Source organism: Nelumbo lutea, chromosome 4 (genome assembly GCF_056320005.1).
Source record: "Nelumbo lutea isolate HS-2025 chromosome 4, American lotus-T2T, whole genome shotgun sequence".
NCBI classification, from domain to species: domain Eukaryota; kingdom Viridiplantae; phylum Streptophyta; class Magnoliopsida; order Proteales; family Nelumbonaceae; genus Nelumbo; species Nelumbo lutea.
The window spans coordinates 51,190,854-51,204,974 of NC_142687.1; the positions used below are offsets into that span (position 1 = coordinate 51,190,854).

General features: G+C 45.4%; 3 non-coding genes and 27 pseudogenes across 3 annotated transcripts; all 30 read left to right on the top strand.

Annotated features, from left to right (window-relative positions):
- The first annotated feature begins 173 nt into the window (after positions 1 to 173).
- LOC148856539 (5S ribosomal RNA) lies at positions 174 to 292 on the top strand. The gene has a single exon (XR_016098155.1). It is a non-coding gene; the product is annotated as a 5S ribosomal RNA (ribosomal RNA).
- Positions 293 to 650: 358 nt separating this feature from the next.
- On the top strand, positions 651 to 769 carry LOC148856540 (5S ribosomal RNA; annotated as a pseudogene).
- A 359-nt stretch (positions 770 to 1,128) lies between these two features.
- Positions 1,129 to 1,247, top strand: LOC148856541 (5S ribosomal RNA; annotated as a pseudogene).
- A 359-nt stretch (positions 1,248 to 1,606) lies between these two features.
- Positions 1,607 to 1,724, top strand: LOC148856542 (5S ribosomal RNA; annotated as a pseudogene).
- Positions 1,725 to 2,080: 356 nt separating this feature from the next.
- Positions 2,081 to 2,199, top strand: LOC148856543 (5S ribosomal RNA; annotated as a pseudogene).
- A 359-nt stretch (positions 2,200 to 2,558) lies between these two features.
- On the top strand, positions 2,559 to 2,676 carry LOC148856544 (5S ribosomal RNA; annotated as a pseudogene).
- A 357-nt stretch (positions 2,677 to 3,033) lies between these two features.
- Positions 3,034 to 3,151, top strand: LOC148856545 (5S ribosomal RNA; annotated as a pseudogene).
- A 358-nt stretch (positions 3,152 to 3,509) lies between these two features.
- LOC148856546 (5S ribosomal RNA) lies at positions 3,510 to 3,627 on the top strand (annotated as a pseudogene).
- Positions 3,628 to 3,986: 359 nt separating this feature from the next.
- LOC148856547 (5S ribosomal RNA) lies at positions 3,987 to 4,104 on the top strand (annotated as a pseudogene).
- A 359-nt stretch (positions 4,105 to 4,463) lies between these two features.
- LOC148856548 (5S ribosomal RNA) lies at positions 4,464 to 4,581 on the top strand (annotated as a pseudogene).
- Positions 4,582 to 4,940: 359 nt separating this feature from the next.
- On the top strand, positions 4,941 to 5,059 carry LOC148856549 (5S ribosomal RNA; annotated as a pseudogene).
- Positions 5,060 to 5,418: 359 nt separating this feature from the next.
- On the top strand, positions 5,419 to 5,536 carry LOC148856550 (5S ribosomal RNA; annotated as a pseudogene).
- Positions 5,537 to 5,894: 358 nt separating this feature from the next.
- Positions 5,895 to 6,013, top strand: LOC148856551 (5S ribosomal RNA; annotated as a pseudogene).
- Positions 6,014 to 6,372: 359 nt separating this feature from the next.
- On the top strand, positions 6,373 to 6,490 carry LOC148856552 (5S ribosomal RNA; annotated as a pseudogene).
- Positions 6,491 to 6,848: 358 nt separating this feature from the next.
- Positions 6,849 to 6,966, top strand: LOC148856553 (5S ribosomal RNA; annotated as a pseudogene).
- A 358-nt stretch (positions 6,967 to 7,324) lies between these two features.
- Positions 7,325 to 7,443, top strand: LOC148856554 (5S ribosomal RNA; annotated as a pseudogene).
- A 358-nt stretch (positions 7,444 to 7,801) lies between these two features.
- Positions 7,802 to 7,919, top strand: LOC148856555 (5S ribosomal RNA; annotated as a pseudogene).
- Positions 7,920 to 8,279: 360 nt separating this feature from the next.
- On the top strand, positions 8,280 to 8,396 carry LOC148856556 (5S ribosomal RNA; annotated as a pseudogene).
- A 359-nt stretch (positions 8,397 to 8,755) lies between these two features.
- LOC148856557 (5S ribosomal RNA) lies at positions 8,756 to 8,874 on the top strand. The gene has a single exon (XR_016098156.1). It is a non-coding gene; the product is annotated as a 5S ribosomal RNA (ribosomal RNA).
- Positions 8,875 to 9,232: 358 nt separating this feature from the next.
- On the top strand, positions 9,233 to 9,351 carry LOC148856558 (5S ribosomal RNA; annotated as a pseudogene).
- Positions 9,352 to 9,710: 359 nt separating this feature from the next.
- On the top strand, positions 9,711 to 9,829 carry LOC148856559 (5S ribosomal RNA; annotated as a pseudogene).
- Positions 9,830 to 10,188: 359 nt separating this feature from the next.
- LOC148856560 (5S ribosomal RNA) lies at positions 10,189 to 10,306 on the top strand (annotated as a pseudogene).
- Positions 10,307 to 10,662: 356 nt separating this feature from the next.
- Positions 10,663 to 10,781, top strand: LOC148856561 (5S ribosomal RNA; annotated as a pseudogene).
- A 358-nt stretch (positions 10,782 to 11,139) lies between these two features.
- Positions 11,140 to 11,257, top strand: LOC148856562 (5S ribosomal RNA; annotated as a pseudogene).
- A 359-nt stretch (positions 11,258 to 11,616) lies between these two features.
- LOC148856563 (5S ribosomal RNA) lies at positions 11,617 to 11,735 on the top strand. The gene has a single exon (XR_016098158.1). It is a non-coding gene; the product is annotated as a 5S ribosomal RNA (ribosomal RNA).
- A 358-nt stretch (positions 11,736 to 12,093) lies between these two features.
- Positions 12,094 to 12,212, top strand: LOC148856564 (5S ribosomal RNA; annotated as a pseudogene).
- A 359-nt stretch (positions 12,213 to 12,571) lies between these two features.
- On the top strand, positions 12,572 to 12,690 carry LOC148856565 (5S ribosomal RNA; annotated as a pseudogene).
- Positions 12,691 to 13,049: 359 nt separating this feature from the next.
- On the top strand, positions 13,050 to 13,167 carry LOC148856566 (5S ribosomal RNA; annotated as a pseudogene).
- Positions 13,168 to 13,523: 356 nt separating this feature from the next.
- LOC148856567 (5S ribosomal RNA) lies at positions 13,524 to 13,642 on the top strand (annotated as a pseudogene).
- A 359-nt stretch (positions 13,643 to 14,001) lies between these two features.
- On the top strand, positions 14,002 to 14,119 carry LOC148856568 (5S ribosomal RNA; annotated as a pseudogene).
- The last annotated feature ends 2 nt before the right edge of the window (positions 14,120 to 14,121 follow it).

A 14,121-nucleotide genomic window follows, 5' to 3' on the forward strand; every position in this document is an offset into this window, starting at 1 on the left:
CATCTATCCGGGGCTGCGGATGATCTGGAAAGGAATAACTCCGCTCACGTGGGAGTTTGTGCACGGTTACCAAGGGAGGAAAGTTGCATACACGATTTTTTCAAGTCCGAAAGAATTAATGGAGGGGAGCAAGATAGTGAGTGCATAAAGATTTAAGCGAGCAAGAAGCAAATGGGTGCGATCATACCAGCACTAATACACCGGATCCCATCAGAACTCCGAAGTTAAGCGTGCTTGGGCGAGAGTAGTACTAAGATTGGTGATCTCCTACGAAGTCCTCGTGTTGCACCCCAATTTTATTAATATTTTATTTTTGATATACTATTTGCAAATTCCATATGTCATTTCGGCGAGACAACTGTAAACAACGCGCCGGATACTCGGAGCATTTGCGGTTCGATCGTCACTATTGAATGGGAACGGTGCAAAACCGGGCTTTGGGTGTTCGTCGTGCATTATGGGCCCCGCGATAGTATTGCATCTATCCGGGGCTGCGGCAGATCTGGAAATGAATAATTCCGCTCACGTGGGAGCTTGTGCACGGGTACCAAGGGAGGAAAGTTGCATACACCGTTTTTTCAAGTCTGAAGAATTAATGGAGGGGAGCATGATAGTGAGTGCATAAAGATTTAAGCGAGCAAGAAGCAATCGGGTGTGATCATACCAGCACTAATACACCGGATCCCATCAGAACTCCGAAGTTAAGCGTGCTTGGGCGAGAGTAGTACTAGGATTGGTGAACTCCTAGGAAGTCCTCGTGTTGCACCCCAATTTTATTAAAATTTTATTTTTGATATACTATTTTCAAATTCCATATGTCGTTTCGGCGAGACAACTGGAAACAACGCGCCGGATACTCGGAGCATTTGCGGTTCGATCGTCATTACTGAATGGGAACGGTGCAAAACCGGGATTTGGGCGTTCGTCGTGGATTGTGGGCCCCGCGATATTATTGCATCTATCCGGGGCTGCGGCAGATCTGGAAATGAATAACTCCGCTCACGTGGGAGCTTGTGCACGGGTACCAAGGGAGGAAAGTTGCATACACCATTTTTTAATGTCTGAAAGAATTAATGGAGGGGAGAAAAATAGTGAGTGCATAAAGATTTAAGCGAGCAAGAAGAAAATGGGTGCGATCATACAAGCACTAATGCATCGGATCCCATTTGAACTCCGAAGTTAAGCGTGCTTGGGCGAGAGTAGTACTAGGATTGGTGAACTCCTAGAAAGTCCTCGTGTTGCACCCCAATTTTATTAAAATTTTATTTTTGATATACTATTTTCAAATTCCATATGTCGTTTCGGCGAGACAACTGGAAACAACGCGCCGGATACTCGGAGCATTTGCGGTTCGATCGTCATTACTGAATGGGAACGGTGCAAAACCGAGATTTGGGCATTCGTCGTGGATTGTGGGCCCCGCGATATTATTGCATCTATCCGGGGCTGCGGCAGATCTGGAAATGAATAACTCCGCTCACTTGGGAGCTTGTGCACGGGTACCAAGGGAGGAAAGTTGCATACACCATTTTTTAAAGTCTGAAAGAATTAATGGAGGGGAGAAAAATAGTGAGTGCATAAAGATTTAAGCGAGCAAGAAGAAAATTGGTGCGATCATACAAGCACTAATGCATCGGATCCCATTTGAACTCCGAAGTTAAGCGTTCTTGGCGAGAGTAGTACTAGGATTGGTGACCTCCTAGGAAGTCCTCGTGTTGCACCCCAATTTTATTAATATTTTATTTTTGATATACTATTTGCAAATTCCATATGTCGTTTCGGCGAGACAACTGGAAACAACGCGCCGGATACTCGGAGCATTTACGGTTCGATCGTCATTACTGAATGGTAACGGTGCAAACTGGGATTTGGGCGTTCGTCGTGGATTGTGGGCCCCGCGATATTATTGCATCTATCCGGGCTGCGGCAGATCTGGAAATGAATAACTCCGCTCACGTGGGAGCTTGTGCACGGGTACCAAGGGAGGAAAGTTGCATACACCATTTTTTCAAGTCTGAAGAATTAATGGAGGGGAGCATGATAGTGAGTGCATAAAGATTTAAGCGAGCAAGAAGCAATCGGGTGCGATCAATCCAGCACTAATACACCGGATCCCATCAGAACTCCGAAGTTAAGCGTGCTTGGGCGAGAGTAGTACTAGGATTGGTGAACTCCTAGAAAGTCCTCGTGTTGCACCCCAATTTTATTAAAATTTTATTTTTGATATACTATTTTCAAATTCCATATGTCGTTTCGGCGAGACAACTGGAAACAACACGCCGGATACTCGGAGCATTTGCGGTTCGATCGTCATTACTGAATGGGAACGGTGCAAAACCGGGATTTGGGCATTCGTCGTGGATTGTGGGCCCCGCGATATTATTGCATCTATCCGGGGCTGCGGCAGATCTGGAAATGAATAACTCCGCTCACGTGGGAGCTTGTGCACGGGTACCAAGGGAGGAAAGTTGCATACACCGTTTTTTCAAGTCTGAAAGAATTAATGGAGGGGAGAAAAATAGTGAGTGCATAAAGATTTAAGCGAGCAAGAAGAAAATGGGTGCGATCATACAAGCACTAATGCATCGGATCCCATTTGAACTCCGAAGTTAAGCGTTCTTGGCGAGAGTAGTACTAGGATTGGTGACCTCCTAGGAAGTCCTCGTGTTGCACCCCAATTTTATTAATATTTTATTTTTGATATACTATTTGCAAATTCCATATGTCGTTTCGGCGAGACAACTAGAAACAACACGCCGGATACTCGGACCATTTGCGGCACGATCGTCATTACTGAATGGGAACGGTGCAAAACCGGGCTTTTGGTTCGTCGTGGATTATGGGCCCCGCGATATTATTGCATCTATCCGGGGCTGCGGCAGATCTGGAAATGAATAACTCCGCTCACATGGGAGCTTGTGCACGGGTACCAAGGGAGGAAAGTTGCATACACCGTTTTTTCAAGTCTGAAAGAATTAATGGAGGGGAGAAAAATAGTGAGTGCATAAAGATTTAAGCGTGCAAGAAGAAAATGGGTGCGATCATACAAGCACTAATGCATCGGATCCCATTTGAACTCCGAAGTTAAGCGTTCTTGGCGAGAGTAGTACTAGGATTGGTGACCTCCTACGAAGTCCTCGTGTTGCACCCCAATTTTATTAATATTTTATTTTTGATATACTATTTTCAAATTCCATATGTCGTTTCGGCGATACAACTGGAAACAACGCGCTGGATACTCGGAGCATTTACGGCTCGATCGTCATTACTGAATGGTAACGGTGCAAACTGGGATTTGGGCGATCATCGTGCATTGTGGGCCCCGCGATATTATTGCATCTATCCGGGGCTGCGGCAGATCTGGAAATGAATAACTCCGCTCACGTGGGAGCTTGTGCACGGGTACCAAGGGAGGAAAGTTGCATACACCGTTTTTTCAAGTCTGAAAGAATTAATGGAGGGGAGCAAAATAGTGAGTGCATAAAGATTTAAGCGAGCAAGAAGAAAACGGGTGCGATCATACAAGCACTAATGCATCGGATCCCATTTGAACTCCGAAGTTAAGCGTTCTTGGCGAGAGTAGTACTAAGATTGGTGACCTCCTAGGAAGTCCTCGTGTTGCACCCCAATTTTATTAAAATTTTATTTTTGATATACTATTTGCAAATTCCATATGTCGTTTCGGCGAGACAACTGGAAACAACGCGCCGGATACTCGCACCATTTGTGGTTCGTCCGTCATTACTGAATGGGAACGGTGCAAAACCGGGCTTTTGGTGTTCGTCGTGCATTGTGGGCCCTGCGATAGTATTGCATCTATCCGGGGCTGCGGCAGATCTGGAAATGAATAACTCCGCTCACATGGGAGCTTGTGCACGGGTACCAAGGGAGGAATGTTGCATACACCATTTTTTCAAGTCTGAAAGAATTAATGGAGGGGAGCAAAATAGTGAGTGCATAAAGATTTAAGCGTGCAAGAAGAAAATGGGTGCGATCATACCAGCACTAATGCATCGGATCCCATTTGAACTCCGAAGTTAAGCGTTCTTGGCGAGAGTAGTACTAAGATTGGTGACCTCCTACGAAGTCCTCGTGTTGCACCCCAATTTTATTAATATTTTAGTTTTGATATACTATTTGCAAATTCCATATGTCATTTCGGCGAGACAACTAGAAACAACATGCCGGATACTCGGACCATTTGCGGCACGATCGTCATTACTGAATGGGAACGGTGCAAAACCGGGCTTTTGGCAATCGTCGTGCACTGTGGGCCCCATGATATTATTGCATCTATCCAGGGCTACGGCAGATCTACAAAGGAATAACTCCACTCACGTGGAAGCTTGTGCACGGTTACCAAGGGAGGAAAGTTTCATACACCGTTTTTTCAAGTTTGAAATAATTAATGGAGGGTAGCAAAATAGTGAGTGCATAAAGATTTAAGCGAGCAAGAAGAAAATGGGTGCAATCAGACAAGCACTAATGCATCGGATCCCATTTGAACTCCGAAGTTAAGCGTTCTTGGCGAGAGTAGTACTAAGATTGGTGACCTCCTAGGAAGTCCTCGTGTTGCACCCCAATTTTATTAATATTTTATTTTTGATATACTATTTGCAAATTCCATATGTCGTTTCGGCGAGACAACTAGAAACAACACGCCGGATACTCGGACCATTTGCGGCACGATCGTCATTACTGAATGGGAATGGTGCAAAACCGGGCTTTTGGCAATCGTCGTGCATTGTGGGCCCCATGATATTATTGCATCTATCCGGGGCTGCGGCAGATCTGGAAAGGAATAACTCCGCTCACGTGGGAGTTTGTGCACGGTTACCAAGGGAGGAAAGTTGCATACACCATTTTTTCAAGTTCGAAAGAATTAATGGAGGGGAGCAAGACAGTGAGTGCATAAAGATTTAAGCGAGCAAGAAGCAAATGGGTGCGATCATACCAGCACTAATACACCGGATCCCATCAGAACTCCGAAGTTAAGCGTGCTTGGGCGAGAGTAGTACTAGCATTGGTGAACTCCTAGGAAATCCTCGTGTTGCACCCCAATTTTATTAAAATTTTATTTTTGATATACTATTTTCAGATTCCATATGTCGTTTCGGCGAGACAATTGGAAACAACGCGCCGGATACTCGGAGCATTTACGGTTCGATCGTCATTACTAAATGGGAACGGTGCAAAACCGGGATTTGGGCGTTCATCGTGGATTGTTGGCCCCGCGATATTATTGCATCTATCCGGGGCTGTGGCAGATCTGGAAAGGAATAACTCCTCTCACGTGGGAGCTTGTGCACGGGTACCAAGGGAGGAAAGTTGCATACACCGTTTTTTCAAGTCTGAAAGAATTAATGGAGGGGAGCAAAATAGTGAGTGCATAAAGATTTAAGCGAGCAAGAAGAAAATGGGTGCGATCATACAAGCACTAATGCATCGGATCCCATTTGAACTCCGAAGTTAAGCGTTCTTGGCGAGAGTAGTACTAAGATTGGTGACCTCCTAGGAAGTCCTCGTGTTGCACCCCAATTTTATTAATATTTTCTTTTTGATATACTATTTGCAAATTCCATATGTCGTTTCGGCGAGACAACTGGAAACAACGCGCCGGATACTCGGAGCATTTGCGGTTCGATCGTCACTATTGAATGGAAACGGTGCAAAACCGGGCTTTGGGTGTTCGTCGTGCATTGTGGGCCCCGCGATAGTATTGCATCTATCCGGGGCTGCGGCAGATCTGGAAATGAATAACTCCGCTCACGTGGGAGCTTGTGCACGGGTACCAAGGGAGGAAAGTTGCATACACCATTTTTTCAAGTCTGAAGAATTAATGGAGGGGAGCATGATAGTGAGTGCATAAGGATTTAAGCGAGCAAGAAGCAATCGGGTGCGATCATACCAGCCCTAATACACCGGATCCCATCAGAACTCCGAAGTTAAGCGTGCTTGGGCGAGAGTAGTACTAGGATTGGTGAACTCCTAGAAAGTCCTCGTGTTGCACCCCAATTTTATTAAAATTTTATTTTTGATATACTATTTTCAAATTCCATATGTCGTTTCGGCGAGACAACTGGAAACAACGCGCCGGATACTCGGAGCATTTGCGGTTCGATCGTCATTACTGAATGGGAACGGTGCAAAGCCGGGATTTGGGCAATCGTCGTGGATTGTGGGCCCCGCGATATTATTGCATCTATCCGGGGCTGCGGCAGATCTGGAAATGAATAACTCCGCTCACATGGGAACTTGTGCACGGGTACCAAGGGAGGAAAGTTGCATACACCGTTTTTTAAAGTCTGAAAGAATTAATGGAGGGGAGAAAAATAGTGAGTGCATAAAGATTTAAGCGAGCAAGAAGAAAATGGGTGCGATCATACAAGCACTAATGCATCGGATCCCATTTGAACTCCGAAGTTAAGCGTTCTTGGCGAGAGTAGTACTAGGATTGGTGACCTCCTAGGAAGTCCTCGTGTTGCACCCCAATTTTATTAATATTTTATTTTTGATATACTATTTTCAAATTCCATATGTCGTTTCGGCGAGACAACTGGAAACAACGCGCCGGATACTCGGAGCATTTACGGTTCGATCGTCATTACTGAATGGTAACGGTGCAAACTGGGATTTGGGCGTTCGTCGTGGATTGTGGGCCCCGCGATATTATTGCATCTATCCGGGGCTGCGGCAGATCTGGAAATGAATAACTCCGCTCACGTGGGAGCTTGTGCACGGGTACCAAGGGAGGAAAGTTGCATACACCATTTTTTCAAGTCTGAAAGAATTAATGGAGGGGAGCAAAATAGTGAGTGCATAAAGATTTAAGCGTGCAAGAAGAAAATGGGTGCGATCATACAAGCACTAATGCATCGGATCCCATTTGAACTCCGAAGTTAAGCGTTCTTGGCGAGAGTAGTACTAAGATTGGTGACCTCCTAGGAAGTCCTCGTGTTGCACCCCAATTTTATTAATATTTTATTTTTGATATACTATTTGCAAATTCCATATGTCGTTTCGGCGAGACAACTGGAAACAACGCGCCGGATACTCGCACCATTTGCGGTTCGTTCGTCATTATTGAATGGGAACGGTGCAAAACCGGGCTTTTGGTGTTCGTCGTGCATTGTGGGCCCTGCGATAGTATTGCATCTATCCGGGGCTGCGGCAGATCTGGAAATGAATAACTCCGCTCACGTGGGAGCTTGTGCACGGGTACCAAGGGAGGAAAGTTGCATACACCATTTTTTCAAGTCTGAAGAATTAATGGAGGGGAGCATGATAGTGAGTGCATAAAGATTTAAGCGAGCAAGCAGCAATCGGGTGCGATCATACCAGCACTAATACACCGGATCCCATCAGAACTCCGAAGTTAAGCGTGCTTGGGCGAGAGTAGTACTAGGATTGGTGAACTCCTAGAAAGTCCTCGTGTTGCACCCCAATTTTATTAAAATTTTATTTTTGATATACTATTTTCAAATTCCATATGTCGTTTCGGCGAGACAACTGGAAACAACGCGCCGGATACTCGGAGCATTTGCGGTTCGATCGTCATTACTGAATGGGAACGGTGCAAAACCGGGCTTTTGGTGTCGTCGTGCATTGTGGGCCCTGCGATAGTATTGCATCTATCCGGGGCTGCGGCAGATCTGGAAATGAATAACTCCGCTCACATGGGAGCTTGTGCACGGGTACCAAGGGAGGAATGTTGCATACACCATTTTTTCAAGTCTGAAAGAATTAATGGAGGGGAGCAAAATAGTGAGTGCATAAAGATTTAAGCGTGCAAGAAGAAAATGGGTGCGATCATACAAGCACTAATGCATCGGATCCCATTTGAACTCCGAAGTTAAGCGTTCTTGGCGAGAGTAGTACTAAGATTGGTAACCTCCTACGAAGTCCTCGTGTTGCACCCCAATTTTATTAATATTTTATTTTTGATATACTATTTGCAAATTCCATATGTCATTTCGGCGATACAACTAGAAACAACACGCCGGATACTCGGACCATTTTGCGGCACGATCGTCATTACTGAATGGGAACGGTGCAAAACCGGGCTTTTGGCAATCGCCGTGCAATGTGGGCCCCATGATATTATTGCATCTATCTGGGGCTACGGCAGATCTACAAAGGAATAACTCCACTCACGTGGAAGCTTGTGCACGGTTACCAAGGGAGGAAAGTTGCATACACCGTTTTTTCAAGTTTGAAAAAATTAATGGAGGGGAGCAAAATAGTGAGTGCATAAAGATTTAAGCGAGCAATAAGAAAATGGGTGCGATCATACAAGCACTAATGCATCGGATCCCATTTGAACTCCGAAGTTAAGAGTTCTTGCGAGAGTAGTACTAAGATTGGTGACCTCCAAGGAAGTCCTCGTGTTGCACCCCAATTTTATTAATATTTTATTTTTGATATACTATTTGCAAATTCCATATGTCGTTTCGGCGAGACAACTAGAAACAACACGCCGGATACTCGGACCATTTGCGGCACGATCGTCATTACTGAATGGGAATGGTGCAAAACCGGGCTTTTGGCAATCGTCGTGCATTGTGGGCCCCATGATATTATTGCATCTATCCGGGGCTGCGGATGATCTGGAAAGGAATAACTCCGCTCACGTGGGAGTTTGTGCACGGTTACCAAGGGAGGAAAGTTGCATACACGATTTTTTCAAGTCCGAAAGAATTAATGGAGGGGAGCAAGATAGTGAGTGCATAAAGATTTAAGCGAGCAAGAAGCAAATGGGTGCGATCATACCAGCACTAATACACCGGATCCCATCAGAACTCCGAAGTTAAGCGTGCTTGGGCGAGAGTAGTACTAAGATTGGTGATCTCCTACGAAGTCCTCGTGTTGCACCCCAATTTTATTAATATTTTATTTTTGATATACTATTTGCAAATTCCATATGTCATTTCGGCGAGACAACTGGAAACAACGCGCCGGATACTCGGAGCATTTGCGGTTCGATCGTCACTATTGAATGGGAACGGTGCAAAACCGGGCTTTGGGTGTTCGTCGTGCATTATGGGCCCCGCGATAGTATTGCATCTATCCGGGGCTGCGGCAGATCTGGAAATGAATAATTCCGCTCACGTGGGAGCTTGTGCACGGGTACCAAGGGAGGAAAGTTGCATACACCGTTTTTTCAAGTCTGAAGAATTAATGGAGGGGAGCATGATAGTGAGTGCATAAAGATTTAAGCGAGCAAGAAGCAATCGGGTGTGATCATACCAGCACTAATACACCGGATCCCATCAGAACTCCGAAGTTAAGCGTGCTTGGGCGAGAGTAGTACTAGGATTGGTGAACTCCTAGGAAGTCCTCGTGTTGCACCCCAATTTTATTAAAATTTTATTTTTGATATACTATTTTCAAATTCCATATGTCGTTTCGGCGAGACAACTGGAAACAACGCGCCGGATACTCGGAGCATTTGCGGTTCGATCGTCATTACTGAATGGGAACGGTGCAAAACCGGGATTTGGGCGTTCGTCGTGGATTGTGGGCCCCGCGATATTATTGCATCTATCCGGGGCTGCGGCAGATCTGGAAATGAATAACTCCGCTCACGTGGGAGCTTGTGCACGGGTACCAAGGGAGGAAAGTTGCATACACCGTTTTTTAATGTCTGAAAGAATTAATGGAGGGGAGAAAAATAGTGAGTGCATAAAGATTTAAGCGAGCAAGAAGAAAATGGGTGCGATCATACAAGCACTAATGCATCGGATCCCATTTGAACTCCGAAGTTAAGCGTGCTTGGGCGAGAGTAGTACTAGGATTGGTGAACTCCTAGAAAGTCCTCGTGTTGCACCCCAATTTTATTAAAATTTTATTTTTGATATACTATTTTCAAATTCCATATGTCGTTTCGGCGAGACAACTGGAAACAACGCGCCGGATACTCAGAGCATTTGCGGTTCGATCGTCATTACTGAATGGGAATGGTGCAAAACCGAGATTTGGGCATTCGTCGTGGATTGTGGGCCCCGCGATATTATTGCATCTATCCGGGGCTGCGGCAGATCTGGAAATGAATAACTCCGCTCACTTGGGAGCTTGTGCACGGGTACCAAGGGAGGAAAGTTGCATACACCGTTTTTTAAAGTCTGAAAGAATTAATGGAGGGGAGAAAAATAGTGAGTGCATAAAGATTTAAGCGAGCAAGAAGAAAATTGGTGCGATCATACAAGCACTATTGCATCGGATCCCATTTGAACTCCGAAGTTAAGCGTTCTTGGCGAGAGTAGTACTAGGATTGGTGACCTCCTAGGAAGTCCTCGTGTTGCACCCCAATTTTATTAATATTTTATTTTTGATATAGTATTTTCAAATTCCATATGTCGTTTCGGCGAGACAACTGGAAACAACGCGCCGGATACTCGGAGCATTTACGGTTCGATCGTCATTACTGAATGGTAACGGTGCAAACTGGGATTTGGGCGTTCGTCGTGGATTGTGGGCCCCGCGATATTATTGCATCTATCCGGGCTGCGGCAGATCTGGAAATGAATAACTCCGCTCACGTGGGAGCTTGTGCACGGGTACCAAGGGAGGAAAGTTGCATACACCATTTTTTCAAGTCTGAAGAATTAATGGAGGGGAGCATGATAGTGAGTGCATAAAGATTTAAGCGAGCAAGAAGCAATCGGGTGCGATCAATCCAGCACTAATACACCGGATCCCATCAGAACTCCGAAGTTAAGCGTGCTTGGGCGAGAGTAGTACTAGGATTGGTGAACTCCTAGAAAGTCCTCGTGTTGCACCCCAATTTTATTAAAATTTTATTTTTGATATACTATTTTCAAATTCCATATGTCGTTTCGGCGAGACAACTGGAAACAACACGCCGGATACTCGGAGCATTTGCGGTTCGATCGTCATTACTGAATGGGAACGGTGCAAAACCGGGATTTGGCATTCGTCGTGGATTGTGGGCCCCGCGATATTATTGCATCTATCCGGGGCTGCGGCAGATCTGGAAATGAATAACTCCGCTCACGTGGGAGCTTGTGCACGGGTACCAAGGGAGGAAAGTTGCATACACCGTTTTTTCAAGTCTGAAAGAATTAATGGAGGGGAGAAAAATAGTGAGTGCATAAAGATTTAAGCGAGCAAGAAGAAAATGGGTGCGATCATACAAGCACTAATGCATCGGATCCCATTTGAACTCCGAAGTTAAGCGTTCTTGGCGAGAGTAGTACTAGGATTGGTGACCTCCTAGGAAGTCCTCGTGTTGCACCCCAATTTTATTAATATTTTATTTTTGATATACTATTTGCAAATTCCATATGTCGTTTCGGCGAGACAACTAGAAACAACACGCCGGATACTCGGACCATTTGCGGCACGATCGTCATTACTGAATGGGAATGGTGCAAAACCGGGCTTTTGGCAATCGTCGTGCATTGTGGGCCCCATGATATTATTGCATCTATCCGGGGCTGCGGATGATCTGGAAAGGAATAACTCCGCTCACGTGGGAGTTTGTGCACGGTTACCAAGGGAGGAAAGTTGCATACACGATTTTTTCAAGTCCGAAAGAATTAATGGAGGGGAGCAAGATAGTGAGTGCATAAAGATTTAAGCGAGCAAGAAGCAAATGGGTGCGATCATACCAGCACTAATACACCGGATCCCATCAGAACTCCGAAGTTAAGCGTGCTTGGGCGAGAGTAGTACTAAGATTGGTGATCTCCTACGAAGTCCTCGTGTTGCACCCCAATTTTATTAATATTTTATTTTTGATATACTATTTGCAAATTCCATATGTCATTTCGGCGAGACAACTGTAAACAACGCGCCGGATACTCGGAGCATTTGCGGTTCGATCGTCACTATTGAATGGGAACGGTGCAAAACCGGGCTTTGGGTGTTCGTCGTGCATTATGGGCCCCGCGATAGTATTGCATCTATCCGGGGCTGCGGCAGATCTGGAAATGAATAATTCCGCTCACGTGGGAGCTTGTGCACGGGTACCAAGGGAGGAAAGTTGCATACACCGTTTTTTCAAGTCTGAAGAATTAATGGAGGGGAGCATGATAGTGAGTGCATAAAGATTTAAGCGAGCAAGAAGCAATCGGGTGTGATCATACCAGCACTAATACACCGGATCCCATCAGAACTCCGAAGTTAAGCGTGCTTGGGCGAGAGTAGTACTAGGATTGGTGAACTCCTAGGAAGTCCTCGTGTTGCACCCCAATTTTATTAAAATTTTATTTTTGATATACTATTTTCAAATTCCATATGTCGTTTCGGCGAGACAACTGGAAACAACGCGCCGGATACTCGGAGCATTTGCGGTTCGATCGTCATTACTGAATGGGAACGGTGCAAAACCGGGATTTGGGCGTTCGTCGTGGATTGTGGGCCCCGCGATATTATTGCATCTATCCGGGGCTGCGGCAGATCTGGAAATGAATAACTCCGCTCACGTGGGAGCTTGTGCACGGGTACCAAGGGAGGAAAGTTGCATACACCATTTTTTAATGTCTGAAAGAATTAATGGAGGGGAGAAAAATAGTGAGTGCATAAAGATTTAAGCGAGCAAGAAGAAAATGGGTGCGATCATACAAGCACTAATGCATCGGATCCCATTTGAACTCCGAAGTTAAGCGTGCTTGGGCGAGAGTAGTACTAGGATTGGTGAACTCCTAGAAAGTCCTCGTGTTGCACCCCAATTTTATTAAAATTTTATTTTTGATATACTATTTTCAAATTCCATATGTCGTTTCGGCGAGACAACTGGAAACAACGCGCCGGATACTCGGAGCATTTGCGGTTCGATCGTCATTACTGAATGGGAACGGTGCAAAACCGAGATTTGGGCATTCGTCGTGGATTGTGGGCCCCGCGATATTATTGCATCTATCCGGGGCTGCGGCAGATCTGGAAATGAATAACTCCGCTCACTTGGGAGCTTGTGCACGGGTACCAAGGGAGGAAAGTTGCATACACCGTTTTTTAAAGTCTGAAAGAATTAATGGAGGGGAGAAAAATAGTGAGTGCATAAAGATTTAAGCGAGCAAGAAGAAAATTGGTGCGATCATACAAGCACTATTGCATCGGATCCCATTTGAACTCCGAAGTTAAGCGTTCTTGGCGAGAGTAGTACTAGGATTGGTGACCTCCTAGGAAGTCCTCGTGTTGCACCCCAATTTTATTAATATTTTATTTTTGATATACTATTTTCAAATTCCATATGTCGTTTCGGCGAGACAACTGGAAACAACGCGCCGGATACTCGGAGCATTTACGGTTCGATCGTCATTACTGAATGGTAACGGTGCAAACTGGGATTTGGGCGTTCGTCGTGGATTGTGGGCCCCGCGATATTATTGCATCTATCCGGGCTGCGGCAGATCTGGAAATGAATAACTCCGCTCACGTGGGAGCTTGTGCACGGGTACCAAGGGAGGAAAGTTGCATACACCATTTTTTCAAGTCTGAAGAATTAATGGAGGGGAGCATGATAGTGAGTGCATAAAGATTTAAGCGAGCAAGAAGCAATCGGGTGCGATCAATCCAGCACTAATACACCGGATCCCATCAGAACTCCGAAGTTAAGCGTGCTTGGGCGAGAGTAGTACTAGGATTGGTGAACTCCTAGAAAGTCCTCGTGTTGCACCCCAATTTTATTAAAATTTTATTTTTGATATACTATTTTCAAATTCCATATGTCGTTTCGGCGAGACAACTGGAAACAACACGCCGGATACTCGGAGCATTTGCGGTTCGATCGTCATTACTGAATGGGAACGGTGCAAAACCGGGATTTGGGCATTCGTCGTGGATTGTGGGCCCCGCGATATTATTGCATCTATCCGGGGCTGCGGCAGATCTGGAAATGAATAACTCCGCTCACGTGGGAGCTTGTGCACGGGTACCAAGGGAGGAAAGTTGCATACACCGTTTTTTCAAGTCTGAAAGAATTAATGGAGGGGAGAAAAATAGTGAGTGCATAAAGATTTAAGCGAGCAAGAAGAAAATGGGTGCGATCATACAAGCACTAATGCATCGGATCCCATTTGAACTCCGAAGTTAAGCGTTCTTGGCGAGAGTAGTACTAGGATTGGTGACCTCCTAGGAAGTCCTCGTGTTGCACCCCAA